The sequence below is a fragment of the Pleurodeles waltl genome, chromosome 12 (assembly GCF_031143425.1).
Source record: "Pleurodeles waltl isolate 20211129_DDA chromosome 12, aPleWal1.hap1.20221129, whole genome shotgun sequence".
In the NCBI taxonomy this organism is placed as follows: domain Eukaryota; kingdom Metazoa; phylum Chordata; class Amphibia; order Caudata; family Salamandridae; genus Pleurodeles; species Pleurodeles waltl.
In genome coordinates, this window is record NC_090451.1 from 106,388,263 (window position 1) to 106,405,467 (window position 17,205).

At 43.4% G+C, this 17,205-nt stretch overlaps 3 non-coding genes across 3 annotated transcripts; all 3 read right to left on the minus strand.

The window, feature by feature from the left end:
- Positions 1-740: 740 nt before the first annotated feature.
- TRNAI-AAU (transfer RNA isoleucine (anticodon AAU)) lies at positions 741-814 on the minus strand. The gene has a single exon. It is a non-coding gene; the product is annotated as a tRNA-Ile (tRNA).
- A 7,256-nt stretch (positions 815-8,070) lies between these two features.
- TRNAI-AAU (transfer RNA isoleucine (anticodon AAU)) lies at positions 8,071-8,144 on the minus strand. Its single transcript has one exon. It is a non-coding gene; the product is annotated as a tRNA-Ile (tRNA).
- Positions 8,145-11,734: 3,590 nt separating this feature from the next.
- TRNAI-GAU (transfer RNA isoleucine (anticodon GAU)) lies at positions 11,735-11,808 on the minus strand. Its single transcript has one exon. It is a non-coding gene; the product is annotated as a tRNA-Ile (tRNA).
- Positions 11,809-17,205: the final 5,397 nt, after the last annotated feature.

The following is a 17,205-nucleotide window of genomic DNA, read 5'->3' on the forward strand; positions in this document are numbered from 1 at the left end:
GACTAAGGCTAATGAAGATTACCAATAAGTAACCAACGCATCACCACTCTTTCTGAATGTGCGTGGCTCATTCCGCAGGACTAGTTCTTTGTATAATTCCTGGATTTTCAGAAGCCCTTTGATGGCAGCACCCCCACACTGAAAATTGTTTCAGCACCACTGTACAAGGGTCAGTTGTCATGCTCATCTGCGGCGTAAATTTGAATTGAAGTAGTCTAACTCCCCAGGCCTTGTCTTTTGCTCAATTTGCCTTTGTGAGTTTTCTCTCAATCACTGTCGACTTCCTTTGATCTTTCTTTCTTCTTTCACTTCACCTTCGCCTTCAGTGTATCTTTTGGCCCTCTTAAGAGACACACCCCCTTGTAGCCACTTCTATACTTCTGTCACCTAATTATTTTCCTATCCTTTGCACTGTAACGTTGCTGATCCTAGCTATAGCATCACTATCCAGAATCTGTTCACCTGAGTTATGTTCCTCTTATCCCCACGCATCTAATAATCAGCTCTTGGTCTCCCTCCACCTCTCACGAGACACAGTCTGAGGCAGTGTCTCCATCTTGGAGAGACAATCCCTTGCACTTGTGTTGTTCTACTGGCGCTGCCGGCTTGAGCTTTGGTCAGCAGTGGCAAAAGAAGGACTAATGGAAAGTGAACGTATACTGGAGCAACAGAGTGTATGGATTTATAAGAGCTTGATTAAATGAGAAAAAAAGAGTTTAGTTGAGAGAAAAAATGCAACTTGGCCCGTACGGGGATCGAACCCGCGACCTTGGCGTTATTAGCACCACGCTCTAACCAACTGAGCTAACCGGCCATGAGTACTATAGATCTCCTTTTTCCATGCAATGCAGATAGATAGAAGAGTTGGTCTCACGATCGCAATTCCTTCATACTTTTCTCCTTCCGCCCCCTGTCTGGATTACAATAACAAGAGCTGTGGAGTGCTGCACGCCAGCCTCAGTGCCTCTTCTTTCACTCAATCTCACTGTGTGCTGTGATATCTTTGTAACATCGCTTGTTACCGGAAAAAAAGGAAAGGATGGATAGTATTTTTATTCTTTTACTACAAAACCCAAAATGCATCGGCTTGCTTGCTCATTAAGTTTACAAGGCCAGCTGCTTTTGAGATATTATAATTATAGTGGTTATTCGGCGTTGGAGGTAAGAGAGTTTTTTTTAGGTCTGGCCGTTCCTTCTGCTTCAAATTACTTGAGCTCATGTCAACAAAGTAACAACAAAACATAGCCAACGGTTCGTTGCTCAAGCCTTCCTTACTGCGCCTTCCCATGTCTCTCCTGCCGACCACAGTGCAGGAAATCTGAGTTTGCATTTGCGCGAAGAGACGTACAACACAAGAAGGCGCGCTTTCGTGCGCCGGGCACCACCCGGCCTGTGCATTCCTCACTGTCGTGAGATCAGTTTACTCAGCAGAGCATGACGCTGCAATTGGTTAGTAGGACAGGCCTGACCAGAATAGTATATTTGGGGTCATGTATTTGATTGCATTTTTAAAACAGTAACAGAACTTAACTGCAATGTTTAAATAGGTCTAGACATATTTAAACAGTGTCAATTTAATAGAAGAATTGTGGACAATTCAGAGGGGAGGCAACAATGTTTTTTTTTCCCATTGGGTGGATGCGGCATTAAAGAGTTTGAAGACCACTGGTCTAAGTGGACACTAATACACCTGGATGCTCCTGAATTCCTCGCAACAGATGCCAGCAAACCTGGCTGGAGAGCTACTGTGTTGGACTGATCCTGTCGATTCAAGTGGTCTTTCCTAGAGAGTCGGAGGTCATGGAAATAGATGGAGTTGATGGTAATCTTCAGGGCTTTGAAGTTTTCCCATCATCATCTGTCTCAAAAAAATGTGCTAGTAAAGACAGAGAATAAGGTAGCTGTCTTTTACATTAACCAACAGTGAAGCATGCATTCAAAATCCCTCAATGCAATAGCAGAACAATTGGGTTATTGGGCAGAGATCAACCTGTTGCACACGTCGGCAGTACACATCAAGGGCACCGACAATGTGATGGCAGACAGCTGGAGGTTTCCAAATTTGCTGGAGTTGACGTTATCCAGGTCGTTGTTTTGAGAGATATGCCGAGAGTTTGTGAAACCCTTTCTGGATCTCTTTTCAAACAAGGACAATGCTCATCTTTGTCGATTCTGATCCAGGCTTCCGGAACAAGGAGCCTAAGTAGTGGACGTATTGGTGATAAAGTGGCTGAGAAGTCTCCTTTATACATTCCCCCACTTTTTATTGATCCAGATGGTTCTCTTCAAGTCTCAGCAGGGGCGAGGGAACTTTATTCTTGTGGGCCCTTATTGGCCAGAGATGTCATGGTTTCCTCTTCTGAACCCTGGCTCTTCTTCCTCATTGGGTACTGCTCAAGTGTGTCTCTCTCAGAACGTCGTCCCTGACCTTCTTGCTCTAACTCACTCTATCGCTTTGGAGGTTGAGAAGTCTGGACTGCTAGCAAAGGGTCTTTCCTCTTCCTTAGTGGAGTTAATTCAGCACTCCAGCAGGCCTTTTACTTCGAAGTCTTACTCAAAGAACTGGAAGTCTTTTGAGACGTGATGTTCTGCTCATGATCTTTTGGCACCTACCTGTAGTTTGTCTGCTATTTTGCATTTTCTTCTGAATGGGTTTCACTTGAATCTCTTTCCACTCTGAAAGCTCATTGCTTTGCGATAAAGGTTTTTAGGGACTTTTCTGTACCTTCGAAGATGTTACAATCTTTGGTGTCTACACTGTTCTGATCTTTTGTCAATTGTAAGACCAGTTGAAAAATCCCTTTTCTCCAACTCAGAATCTTCCTACTCTTTTATAGGCTTTGCAATTTTATCTCTTTGAGGATCTGGATACTGTAGACATAAAGATTATTTCCTATAAAGTTATTTTCCTATTTCCTATCACCTTGCTGAGAACAATTGGGGAGCTGGGAGCCTTAAAATGCTGTCCTCTCTTCATTTGATACTTTGGAAGATGGGGTAACTTTAAGGCTTAGCCTTACCTTTGCTGCAAAGGTTAAGTCTATTTTTGATAGATCTTAGGAAATAATTCTTCCTTCTTTCATTCCCTCTCCTTCCTCTCCGGAGGAACATTTTCTGAATACACTTGATGTTTAAAGAGCTCTTTTCATTTATGTCACCAGGCCTCTGCAGTTCAGGAAAACCGACTCCTTGTTTGTGACTTTTGGACAGCCTGGAAAAGACAAGAAGGTGGCTTTTATGACTCTGAGTAGGTGGATTAAGTTGTCAATTTTTCTGGCTTTGCAAGGCTTTTAAGAATATCTTCCAGTTCAGGGATGGTCTACGAGAGGAATGGCCACCTCCTGGGTTGAATTCCAGTGAGTAACAATCTAGGAAATTCCTAGGGTGGCTACTTGGTCCTCAGAGCATACATTTGTCAAGCATTATGGCTTAATAATTTTTCTGTTTTGCATTTGAGTACCAATGTTTTGAACTCTGCATTACCCTTAGTCCATCTTGTCTTTGTCACAAACATTACATCCTGCCCACCTTCCCATCAGTCCTTTGGCAAGGGCTTGGCACCCAGGTTGGGTGCATGGGGCTAGCATTTAAGGATCCTCCTGTTATTTCTTCCTGTTGGAAGGTGACATCACCTTACTTTGTAATGACTGTCACAAGGACGCAATGGACTAAGGCTAATGAAGATTACCAATAAGTAACCAACGCATCACCACTCTTTCTGAATGTGCGTGGCTCATTCCGCAGGACTAGTTCTTTGTATAGTTCCTGGATTTTCAGAAGCCCTTTGATAGCAGCACCCCACACTGAAAATTGTTTCAGCACCACTGTACAAGGGTCAGTTGTCATGCTCATCTGCGGCTTAAATTTGCATTGAAGTAGTCTAACTCCCCAGGCCTTGTCTTTTGCTCAATTTGCCTTTGTGAGTTTTCTCTCAATCACTGTCGACTTCCTTTGATCTTTCTTTCTTCTTTCACTTCAACTTCGCCTTCAGTGTATCTTTCGGCCCTCTTAAGAGACACACCCCCTTGTAGCCACTTCTATACTTCTGTCACCTAATTATTTTCCTATCCTTTCCCCTGTAACGTTGCTGATCCTAGCTATAGCATCACTATCCAGAATCTGTTCACCTGAGTTATGTTCCTCTTATCCCCACGCATCTAATAATCAGCTCTTGGTCTCCCTCCACCTCTCACGAGACATAGTCTGAGGCAGTGTCTCCATCTTGGAGAGACAATCCCTTGCACTTGTGTTGTTCTACTGGCGCTGCCGGCTTGAGCTTTGGTCAGCAGTGGCAAAAGAAGGACTAATGGAAAGTGAACGTATACTGGAGCAACAGAGTGTATGGATTTATAAGAGCTTGATTAAATGAGAAAAAAAGAGTTTAGTTGAGAGAAAAAATGACACCTGGTCTGTACGAGATCGAACCCGTGACCTTGGCATTATTAGCACCACACTCTAACCAACTGAGCTAACCGGCCATGAGTACTACAGATATCCTTTTTCCATGAAATGCAGATAGATAGAAGAGTTGGTCTTACTATCGCAATTCCTTCATACTTTTCTCCTTCCGCCCCCTGTCTGGATTACAATAAAAAGAGCTGTGGAGTGCTGCACGCCAGCCTCAGTGCCTCTTCTTTCACTCAATCTCACTGTGTGCTGTGATATCTTTGTAACATCGCTTGTTGCCGGAAAAAAAGGAAAGGATGGATAGTATTTTTATTCTTTTACAACAAAACCCAAAATGCATCGGCTTGCTTGCTCATTAAGTTTACAAGGCCTGCTGCTTTTGAGATATTATAATTATAGTAGTTATTCGGCGTTGGAGGTAAGAGAGTTTTTTTTAGGTCTGGCCGTTGCTTCTGCTTCAAATTACTTGAGCTCTTGTCAACAAAGTAACAACAAAACATAGCCAACGGTTCGTTGCTCAAGCCTTTCCTACTGCGCCTTCCCATGTCTCTCCTGCCGACCACAGTGCAGGAAATCTGAGTTTGCATTTGCGCGAAGAGACGTACAACACAAGAAGGCGCGCTTTCGTGCGCCGGGCACCACCCGGCCTGTGCATTCCTCACTGTCGTGAGATCAGTTTACTCAGCAGAGCATGACGCTGCAATTGGTTAGTAGGGCAGGCCTGACCAGAATAGTATATTTGGGGTCATGTATTTGATTGCATTTTTAAAACAGTAACAGAACTTAACTGCAATGTTTAAATAGGTCTAGACATATTTAAACAGTGTCAATTTAATAGAAGAATTGTGGACAATTCAGAGGGGAGGCACCAATGTTTTTTTTTCCCATTGGGTGGATGCGGCATTAACGAGTTTGAAGACCACTGGTCTAAGTGGAAACTAATACACCTGGATGCTCCTGAATTCTTCGCAACAGATGCCAGCAAACCTGGCTGGAGAGCTACTGTGTTGGACTGATCCTGTCGATTCAAGTGGTCTTTCCTAGAGAGTCGGAGGTCATGGAAATAGATGGAGTTGATGGTAATCTTCAGGGCTTTGAAGTTTTCCCATCATCATCTGTCTCAAAAAAATGTGCTAGTAAAGACAGAGAATAAGGTAGCTGTCTTTTACATTAACCATCAGTGAAGCATGCATTCAAAATACCTCAATGCAATAGCAGAACAATTGGGTTATTGGGCAGAGATCAACCTGTTGCACACGTCGGCAGTACACATCAAGGGCACCGACAATGTGATGGCAGACAGCTGGAGGTTTCCAAATTTGCTGGAGTTGACATTATCCAGGTCGTTGTTTTGAGAGATATGCCGAGAGTTTGTGAAACCCTTTCTGGATCTCTTTTCAAACAAGGACAATGCTCATCTTTGTCGATTCTGATCCAGGCTTCCTGAACAAGGAGCCTAGGTAGTGGACGTATTGGTGATAAAGTGGCTGAGAAGTCTCCTTTATACATTCCCCCACTTTTTATTGATCCAGATGGTTCTCTTCAAGTCTCAGCAGGGGTGAGGGAACTTTATTCTTGTGGGCCCTTATTGGCCAGAAATGTCATGGTTTCCTCTTCTGAACCCTGGCTCTTCTACCTTATTGGGTACTGCTCAAGTGTGTCTCTCTCAGAACGTCGTCCCTGACCTTCTTGCTCCAACTCACTCTATCGCTTTGGAGGTTGAGAAGTCTGGACTGCTAGCATAGGGTCTTTCCTCTTCCTTAGTGGAGTTAATTCAGCACTCCAGCAGGCCTTCTACTTCGAAGTCTTACTCAAAGAACTGGAAGTCTTTTGAGACGTGATGTTCTGCTTATGATCTTTTGGCACCTACCTGTAGTTTGTCTCCTATTTTGCATTTTCTTCTGAATGGGTTTCACTTGAATCTCTTTCCACTCTGAAAGCTCATTGCTTTGCGATAAAGGTTTTTAGGGACTTTTCTGTACCTTCGAAGATGTTACAATCTTTGGTGTCTAGACTGTTCTAATCTTTTGTCAATTGTAAGACCAGTTGAAAAATCCCTTTTCTCCAACTCAGAATCTTCCTACTCTTTTATAGGCTTTACAATTTTATCTCTCTGAGGATCTGGATACTGTAGACATAAAGATTGTTTCCTATAAAGTTATTTTCCTATTTCCTATCACCTTGCTGAGAACAATTGGGGAGCTGGGAGCCTTAAAATGCTGTCCTCTCTTCATTTGATACTTTGGAAGATGGGGTAACTTTAAGGCCTAGCCTTACCTTTGCTGCAAAGGTTAAGTCTATTTTTGATAGATCTTAGGAAATAATTCTTCCTTCTTTCATTCCCTCTCCTTCCTCTCCGGAGGAACATTTTCTGAATACACTTGATGTTTAAAGAGCTCTTTTCATTTATGTCACCAGGCCTCTGCCGTTCAGGAAAACCGACTCCTTGTTTGTGACTTTTGGACAGCCTGGAAAAGACAAGAAGGTGACTTTTATGACTCTGAGTAGGTGGATTAAGTTGTCAATTTTTCTGGCTTTGCAAGGCTTTTTAGAATATCTTCCAGTTCAGGGATGGTCTACGAGAGGAATGGCCACCTCCTGGGTTGAATTCCAGTGAGTAACAATCTAGGAAATTCCTAGGGTGGCTACTTGGTCCTCAGAGCATACATTTGTCAAGCATTATGGCTTAATAATTTTTCTGTTTTGCATTTGAGTACGAATGTTTTGAACTCTGCATTACCCTTAGTCCATCTTGTCTTTGTCACAAACATTACATCCTGCCCACCTTCTCATCAGTCCTTTGGCAAGGGCTTGGCACCCAGGTTGGGTGAATGGGGCTAGCATTTAAGGATCCTCCTGTTCTTTCTTCCTGTTGGAAGGTGACATCACCCTACTTTGTAATGACTGTCACAAGGACGCAATGGACTAAGGCTAATGAAGATTACCAATAAGTAACCAACGCATCACCACTCTTTCTGAATATGCGTGGCTCATTCCGCAGGACTAGTTCTTTGTATAGTTCCTGGATTTTCAGAAGCCCTTTGATGGCAGCACCCCCACACTGAAAATTGTTTCAGCGCCACTGTAGAAGGGTCAGTTGTCATGCTCATCTGCGGCGTAAATTTGCATTGAAGTAGTCTAACTCCCCAGGCCTTGTCTTTTGCTCAATTTGCCTTTGTGAGTTTTCTCTCAATCACTGTCGACTTCCTTTGATCTTTCTTTCTTCTTTCACTTCACCTTCGCCTTCAGTGTATCTTTCGGCCCTCTTAAGAGACACACCCCCTTGTAGCCACTTCTATACTTCTGTCACCTAATTATTTTCCTATCCTTTCCCCTGTAACGTTGCTGATCCTAGCTATAGCATCACTATCCAGAATCTGTTCACCTGAGTTATGTTCCTCTTATCCCCACGCATCTAATAATCAGCTCTTGGTCTCCCTCCACCTCTCACGAGACATAGTCTGAGGCAGTGTCTCCATCTTGGAGAGACAATCCCTTGCACTTGTGTTGTTCTACTGGCGCTGCCGGCTTGAGCTTTGGTCAGCAGTGGCAAAAGAAGGACTAAGGGAAAGTGAACGTATACTGGAGCAACAGAGTGTATGGATTTATAAGAGCTTGATTAAATGAGGAAAAAAGAGTTTAGTTGAGATAAAAAATAAAACCTGGCCCGTACGGGGATCGAACCCGTGACCTTGGCGTTATTAGCACCATGCGCTAACCAACTGAGCTAACCGGCCATCAGTACTACAGATATCCTTTTTCCATAAAATGCAGATAGATAGAAGAGTTGGTCTTACTATCGCAATTCCTTCATACTTTTCTCCTTCCGCCTCCTGTCTGGATTACAATAACAAGAGCTGTGGAGTGCTGCACGCCAGCCTCAGTGCCTCTTCTTTCACTCAATCTCACTGTGTGCTGTGATATCTTTGTAACATCGCTTGTTGCCGGAAAAAAAGGAAAGGATGGATAGTATTTTTATTCTTTTACAACAAAACCCAAAATGCATCGGCTTGCTTGGTCATTAAGTTTACAAGGCCAGCTGCTTTTGAGATATTATAATTATAGTGGTTATTCGGCGTTGGAGGTAAGAGAGTTTTTTTTAGGTCTGGCCGTTCCTTCTGCTTCAAATTACTTGAGCTCTTGTCAACAAAGTAACAACAAAACCTAGCCAACGGTTCGTTACTCAAGCCTTCCCTACTGCGCCTTCCCATGTCTCTCCTGCCGACCACAGTGCAGGAAATCTGAGTTTGCATTTGCGCGAAGAGACGTACAACACAAGAAGGCGCGCTTTCGTGCACCGGGCACCTCCCGGCCTGTGCATTCCTCACTGTCGTGAGATCAGTTTACTCAGCAGAGCATGACGCTGCAATTGGTTAGTAGGGCAGGCCTGACCAGAATAGTATATTTGGGGTCATGTATTTGATTGCATTTTTAAAACAGTAACAGAACTTAACTGCAATGTTTAAATAGGTCTAGACATATTTAAACAGTGTCAATTTAATAGAAGAATTGTGGACAATTCAGAGGGGAGGCACCAATGTTTTTTTTTCCCATTGGGTGGATGCGGCATTAAAGAGTTTGAAGACCACTGGTCTAAGTGGACACTAATACACCTGGATGCTGCTGAATTCTTCGCAACAGATGCCAGCAAACCTGGCTGGAGAGCTACTGTGTTGGACTGATCCTGTCGATTCAAGTGGTCTTTCCTAGAGAGTCGGAGGTTATGGAAATAGATGGAGTTGATGGTAATCTTCAGGGCTTTGACGTTTTCCCATCATCATCTGTCTAAAAAAAATGTGCTAGTAAAGACAGAGAATAAGGTAGCTATCTTTTACATTAACCAACAGTGAAGCATGGATTCAAAATCCCTCAATGCAATAGCAGAACAATTGGGTTATTGGGCAGAGATCAACCTGTTGCACACGTCGGCAGTACACATCAAGGGCACCAACAATGTGATGGCAGACAGCTGGAGGTTTCCAAATTTGCTGGAGTTGACATTATCCAGGTCGTTGTTTTGAGAGATATGCCGAGAGTTTGTGAAACCCTTTCTGGATCTCTTTTCAAACAAGGACAATGCTCATCTTTGTCGATTCTGATCCAGGCTTCCGGAACAAGGAGCCTAGGTAGTGGACGTATTGGTGATAAAGTGGCTGAGAAGTCTCTTTTATACATTCCCCCACTTTTTATTGATCCAGATGGTTCTCTTCAAGTCTCAGCAGGGGTGAGGGAACTTTATTCTTGTGGGCCCTTATTGGCCAGAGATGTCATGGTTTCCTCTTCTGAACCCTGGCTCTTCTACCTCATTGGGTACTGCTCAAGTGTGTCTCTCTCAGAACGTCGTCCCTGACCTTCTTGCTCCAACTCACTCTATCGCTTTGGAGGTTGAGAAGTCTGGACTGCTAGCAAAGGGTCTTTCCTCTTCCTTAGTGGAGTTAATTAAGCACTCCAGCAGGCCTTCTACTTCGAAGTCTTACTCAAAGAACTGGAAGTCTTTTGAGACGTGATGTTCTGCTCATGATCTTTTGCACCTACCTGTAGTTTGTCTGCTATTTTGCATTTTCTTCTGAATGGGTTTCACTTGAATCTCTTTCCACTCTGAAAGCTCATTGCTTTGCGATAAAGGTTTTTAGGGACTTTTCTGTACCTTCGAAGATGTTACAATCTTTGGTGTCTAGACTGTTCTGATCTTTTGTCAATTCTAAGACCAGTTGAAAAATTCCTTTTCTCCAACTCAGAATCTTCCTACTCTTTTATAGGCTTTGCAATTTTATCTCTTTGAGGATCTTGACACTGTAGACATAAACATTGTTTCCTACAAAGTTATTTTCCTATTTCCTATCACCTTCCTGAGAACAATTGGGGAGCTGGGAGCCTTAAAATGCTGTCCTCTCTTCAGTTGATACTTTGGAAGATGGGGTAACTTTAAGGCCTAGCCTTACCTTTGCTGCAAAGGTTAAGTCTATTTTTGATAGATCTTAGGAAATAATTCTTCCTTCTTTCATTCCCTCTCCTTCCTCTCCGGAGGAACATTTGCTGAATACACTTGATGTTTAAAGATCTCTTTTCATTTATGTCACCAGGCCTCTGCAGTTCAGGAAAACCGACTCCTTGTTTGTGACTTTTGGACAGCCTGGAAAAGACAAGAAGGTGACTTTTATGACTCTGAGTAGGTGGATTAAGTTGTCAATTTTTCTGGCTTTGCAAGGCTTTTTAGAATATCTTCCAGTTCAGGGATGGTCTACGAGAGGAATGGCCATCTCCTGGGTTGAATTCCAGTGAGTAACAATCTAGAAAATTCCTAGGGTGGCTACTTGGTCCTCAGAGCATACATTTGTCAAGCATTATGGCTTAATAATTTTTCTGTTTTGCATTTGAGTACCAATGTTTTGAACTCTGCATTACCCTTAGTCCATCTTGTCTTTGTCACAAACATTACATCCTGCCCACCTTCCCATCAGTCCTTTGGCAAGGGCTTGGCACCCAGGTTGGGTGCATGGGGCTAGCATTTAAGGATCCTCCTGTTCTTTCTTCCTGTTGGAAGGTGACATCACCTTACTTTGTAATGACTGTCAGAAGGACGCAATGGACTACGGCTAATGAAGATTACCAATAAGTAACCAACGCATCACCATTCTTTCTGAATGTGTGTGGCTCATTCCGCAGGACTTGTTCTTTGTATGATTCCTGGATTTTCAGAAGCCCTTTGATGGCAGCACCCCCACACTGAAAATTGTTTCAGCACCACTGTACAAGGGTCAGTTGTCATGCTCATCTGCGGCGTAAATTTGCATTGAAGTAGTCTAACTCCCCAGGCTTTGTCTTTTGCTCAATTTGCCTTTGTGAGTTTTCTCTCAATCACTGTCGACTTCCTTTGATCTTTCTTTCTTCTTTTACTCCACCTTCGCCTTCAGTGTATCTTTCGGCCCTCTTAAGAGACACACCCCCTTGTAGCCACTTCTATACTTCTGTCACCTAATTATATTCCTATCCTTTCCCCTGTAACGTTGCTGATCCTAGCTATAGCATCACTATCCAGAATCTGTTCACCTGAGTTATTTTCCTCTTATCCCCACGCATCTAATAATCAGCTCTTGGTCTCCCTCCACCTCTCACGAGACATAGTCTGAGGCAGTGTCTCCATCTTGGAGAGACAATCCCTTGCACTTGTGTTGTTCTACTGGCACTGCCGGCTTGAGCTTTGGTCAGCAGTGGCAAAAGAAGGACTAATGGAAAGTGAACGTATACTGGAGCAACAGAGTGTATGGATTTATAAGAGCTTGATTAAATGAGAAAAAAGAGTTTAGTTGAGAGAGAAAATGCAACCTGGCCCGTACGGGGATTGAACCCGCGACCGTGGTGTTATCAGCACCACGCTCTAACCAACTGAGCTAACCGGCCATGAGTACTAAATCTATCCTTTTTCCATGTAATGCAGATAGATAGAAGAGTTGGTCTCACTATCGCAATTCCTTCATACTTTTCTCCTTCCGCCCCCTGTCTGGATTTCAATAACAAGAGCTTTGGAGTGCTGCACGCCAGCCTCAGTGCCTCTTCTTTCACTCAATCTCACTGTGTGCTGTGATATCTTTGTAACATCGCTTGTTGCCGGAAAAAAAGGAAAGGATGGATAGTATTTTTATTCTTTTACAACAAAACCCAAAATGCATCGGCTTGCTTGCTCATTAAGTTTACAAGGCCAGCTGCTTTTGAGATATTATAATTATAGTGGTTATTCGGCTTTGGAGGTAAGAGAGTTTTTTTTAGGTCTGGCCGTTCCTTCTGCTTCAAATTACTTGAGCTCATGTCAACAAAGTAACAACAAAACATAGCCAACGGTTCGTTGCTCAAGCCTTCCCTACTGCGCCTTCCCATGTCTCTCCTGCCGACCACAGTGCAGGAAATCTGAGTTTGCATTTGCGCGAAGAGACGTACAACACAAGAAGGCGCGCTTTTGTGCGCCGGGCACCACCCGGCCTGTGCATTCCTCACTGTCGTGAGATAAGTTTACTCAGCAGAGCATGACGCTGCAATTGGTTAGTAGGGCAGGCCTGACCAGAATAGTATATTTGGGGTCATGTATTTGATTGCATTTTTAAAACAGTAACAGAACTTAACTGCAATGTTTAAATAGGTCTAGACATATTTAAACAGTGTCAATTTAATAGAAGAATTGTGGACAATTCAGAGGGGAGGCACCAATGTTTTTTTTCCCCATTGGGTGGATGCGGCATTAAAGAATTTGAAGACCACTGGTCTAAGTGGACACTAATATACCTGGATGCTCCTGAATCCTCGCAACAGATGGCAGCAAACCTGGCTGGAGAGCTACTGTGTTGGACTGATCCTGTCGATTCAAGTGGTCTTTCCTAGAGAGTCGGAGGTCATGGAAATAGATGGAGTTGATGGTAATCTTCAGGGCTTTGAAGTTTTCCCATCATCATCTGTCTCAAAAAAATGTGCTAGTAAAGACAGAGAATAAGGTAGCTGTCTTTTACATTAACCAACAGTGAAGCATGCATTCAAAATCCCTCAATGCAATAGCAGAACAATTGGGTTATTGGGCAGAGATCAACCTGTTGCACACGTCGGCAGTACACATCAAGGGCACCGACAATGTGATGGCAGACAGCTGGAGGTTTTCCAATTTTGCTGGAGTTGACGTTATCTAGGTCGTTGTTTTGAGAGATATGCCGAGAGTTTGTGAAACCCTTTCTGGATCTCTTTTCAAACAAGGACAATGCTCATCTTTGTCGATTCTGATCCAGGCTTTCGGAACCAGGAGCCTAGGTAGTGGACATATTGGTGATAAAGTGGCTGAGAAGTCTCCTTTATACATTCCCCCACTTTTTATTGATCCAGATGGATCTCTTCAAGTCTCAGCAGGGGGGAGGGAACTTTATTCTTGTGGGCCCTTATTGGCCAGAGATGTCATGGTTTCCTCTTCTGAACCCCTGGCTCTTCTACCTCTTTGAGTACTGCTCACGTGTGTCTCTCTCAGAACGTCGTCCCTGACCTTCTTGCTCCAACTCACTCTATCGCTTTGGAGGTTTAGAAGTCTGGACTACTAGCAAAGGGTCTTTCCTCTTCCTTAGTGGAGTTAATTCAGCAGGCCTTCTACTTCGAAGTCTTACTCAAAGAACTGGAAGTCTTTTGAGACGTGATGTTCTGCTCATGATTTTTTGGCACCTACCTGTAGTTTGTCTGCTATTTTGCATTTTCTTCTGAATGGGTTTCAGTTGAATCTCTTTCCACTCTGAAAGCTCATTGCTTTGCGATAAAGGTTTTTAGGGACTTTTCAGTACCTTCGTCGATATTACAATCTTTGGTGTCTACACTGTTCTGATCTTTTGTCAATTGTAAGACCAGTTGAAAAATCCCTTTTCTCCAACTCAGAATCTTCCTACTCTTTTATAGGCTTTGCAATTTTATCTCTTTGAGGATCTGGACACTGTAGACATAAAGATTGTTTCCTATAAAGTTATTTTCCTATTTCCTATCACCTTCCTGAGAACAATTGGGGAGCTGGGAGCCTTAAAATGCTGTCCTCTCTTCAGTTGATACTTTGGAAGATGGGGTAACTTTAAGGCCTAGCCTTACCTTTCCTGCAAAGGTTAAGTCTATTTTTGATAGATCTTAGGAAATAATTCTTCCTTCTTTCATTCCCTCTCCTTCCTCTCCGGAGGAACATTTGCTGAATACACTTGATGTTTAAAGAGCTCTTTTCATTTATGTCACCAGGCCTCTGCAGTTCAGGAAAACCGACTCCTTGTTTGTGACTTTTGGACAGCCTGGAAAAGACAAGAAGGTGACTTTTATGACTCTGAGTAGGTGGATTAAGTTGTCAATTTTTCTGGCTTTGCAAGGCTTTTTAGAATATCTTCCAGTTCAGGGATGGTCTACGAGAGGAATGGCCACCTCCTGGGTTGAATTCCAGTGAGTAACAATCTAGGAAATTCCTAGGGTGGCTACTTGGTCCTCAGAGCATACATTTGTCAAGCATTATGGCTTAATAATTTTTCTGTTTTGCATTTGAGTACCAATGTTTTGAACTCTGCATTACCCTTAGTCCATCTTGTCTTTGTCACAAACATTACATCCTGCCCACCTTCCCATCAGTCCTTTGGCAAGGGCTTGGCACCCAGGTTGGGTGCATGGGGCTAGCATTTAAGGATCCTCCTGTTCTTTCTTCCTGTTGGAAGGTGACATCACCTTACTTTGTAATGACTGTCACAAGGACGCAATGGACTAAGGCTAATGAAGATTACCAATAAGTAACCAACGCATCACCATTCTTTCTGAATGTGCGTGGCTCATTCCGCAGGACTTGTTCTTTGTATGATTCCTGGATTTTCAGAAGCCCTTTGATGGCAGCACCCCCACACTGAAAATTGTTTCAGCACCACTGTACAAGGGTCAGTTGTCATGCTCATCTGCGGCGTAAATTTGCATTGAAGTGGTCTAACTCCCCAGGCTTTGTCTTTTGCTCAATTTGCCTTTGTGAGTTTTCTCTCAATCACTGTCGACTTCCTTTGATCTTTCTTTCTTCTTTTACTTCACCTTCGCCTTCAGTGTATCTTTCGGCCCTCTTAAGAGACACACCCCCTTGTAGCCACTTCTATACTTCTGTCACCTAATTATTTTCCTATCCTTTCCCCTGTAACGTTGCTGATCCTAGCTATAGCATCACTATCCAGAATCTGTTCACCTGAGTTATGTTCCACTTATCCCCACGCATCTAATAATCAGCTCTTGGTCTCCCTCCACCTCTCACGAGACATAGTCTGAGGCAGTGTCTCCATCTTGGAGAGACAATCCCTTGCACTTGTGTTGTTCTACTGGCACTGCCGGCTTGAGCTTTGGTCATCAGTGGCAAAAGAAGGACTAATGGAAAGTGAACGTATACTGGAGCAACAGAGTGTATGGATTTATAAGAGCTTGATTAAATGAGAAAAAAAGAGTTTAGTTGAGAGAAAAAATACAACCTGGCCCGTACAGAGATTGAACCCGCGACCTTGGCGTTATTAGCACCACGCTCTAACCAACTGAGCTAACCGGCCATGAGTACTTAATATATCCTTTTTCCATGTAATGCAGATAGATAGAAGAGTTGGTCTCACTATCGCAATTCCTTCATACTTTTCTCCTTCCACCCCCTGTCTGGATTTCAATAACAAGAGCTGTGGAGTGCTGCACGCCAGCCTCAGTGCCTCGTCTTTCACTCAATCTCACTGTGTGCTGTGATATCTTTGTAACATCGCTTGTTGCCGGAAAAAAAGGAAAGGATGGATAGTATTTTTATTCTTTTACAACAAAACCCAAAATGCATCGGCTTGCTTGCTCATTAAGTTTACAAGGCCAGCTGCTTTTGAGATATTATAATTATAGTGGTTATTTGGCGTTGAAGGTAAGAGAGTTTTTTTTAGGTCTGGTCGTTCCTTCTGCTTCAAATTACTTGAGCTCCTGTCAACAAAGTAACAACAAAACATAGCCAACGGTTCGTTGCTCAAGCCTTCCCTACTGCGCCTTCCCATGTCTCTCCTGCCGACCACAGTGCAGGAAATCTGAGTTTGCATTTGCGCGAAGAGACGTACAACACAAGAAGGCGCGCTTTTGTGCGCCGGGCACCACCCGGCCTGTGCATTCCTCACTGTCGTGAGATCAGTTTACTCAGCAGAGCATGACGCTGCAATTGGTTAGTAGGGCAGGCCTGACCAGAATAGTATATTTGGGGTCATGTATTTGATTGCATTTTTAAAACAGTAACAGAACTTAACTGCAATGTTTAAATAGGTCTAGACATATTTAAACAGTGTCAATTTAATAGAAGAATTGTGGACAATTCAGAGGGGAGGCACCAATGTTTTTTTTTCCCATTGGGTGGATGCGGCATTAAAGAGTTTGAAGACCACTGGTCTAAGTGGACACTAATATACCTGGATGCTCCTGAATCCTCGCAACAGATGCCAGCAAACCTGGCTGGAGAGCTACTGTGTTGGACTGATCCTGTCGATTCAAGTGGTCTTTCATAGAGAGTCGGAGGTCATGGAAATAGATGGAGTTGATGGTAATCTTCAGGGCTTTGAAGTTTTCCCATCATCATCTGTCTCAAAAAAATGTGCTAGTAAAGACAGAGAATAAGGTAGCTGTCTTTTACATTAACCAACAGTGAAGCATGCATTCAAAATCCCTCAATGCAATAGCAGAACAATTGGGTTATTGGGCAGAGATCAACCTGTTGCACACGTCGGCAGTACACATCAAGGGCACCGACAATGTGATGGCAGACAGCTGGAGGTTTCCAAATTTGCTGGAGTTGACGTTATCCAGGTCGTTGTTTTGAGAGATATGCCGAGAGTTTGTGAAACCCTTTCTGGATCTCTTTTCAAACAAGGACAATGCTCATCTTTGTCGATTCTGATCCAGGCTTCCGGAACAAGGAGCCTAGGTAGTGGACGTATTGGTGATAAAGTGGCTGAGAAGTCTCCTTTATACATTGCCCCACTTTTTATTGATCCAGATGGTTCTCTTCAAGTCTCAGCAGGGGGGAGGGAACTTTATTCCTGTGGGCCCTTATTGGCCAAAGATGTCATGGTTTCCTCTTCTGAACCCCTGGCTCTTCTACCTCCTTGAGTACTGCTCAAGTGTGTCTCTCTCAGAACGTCGTCCCTGACCTTCTTGCTCCAACTCACTCTATCGCTTTGGAGGTTGAGAAGTCTGGACTGCTAGCAAAGGGTCTTTCCTCTTCCTTAGTGGAGTTAATTCAGCACTCCAGCAGGCCTTCTACTTCGAAGTCTT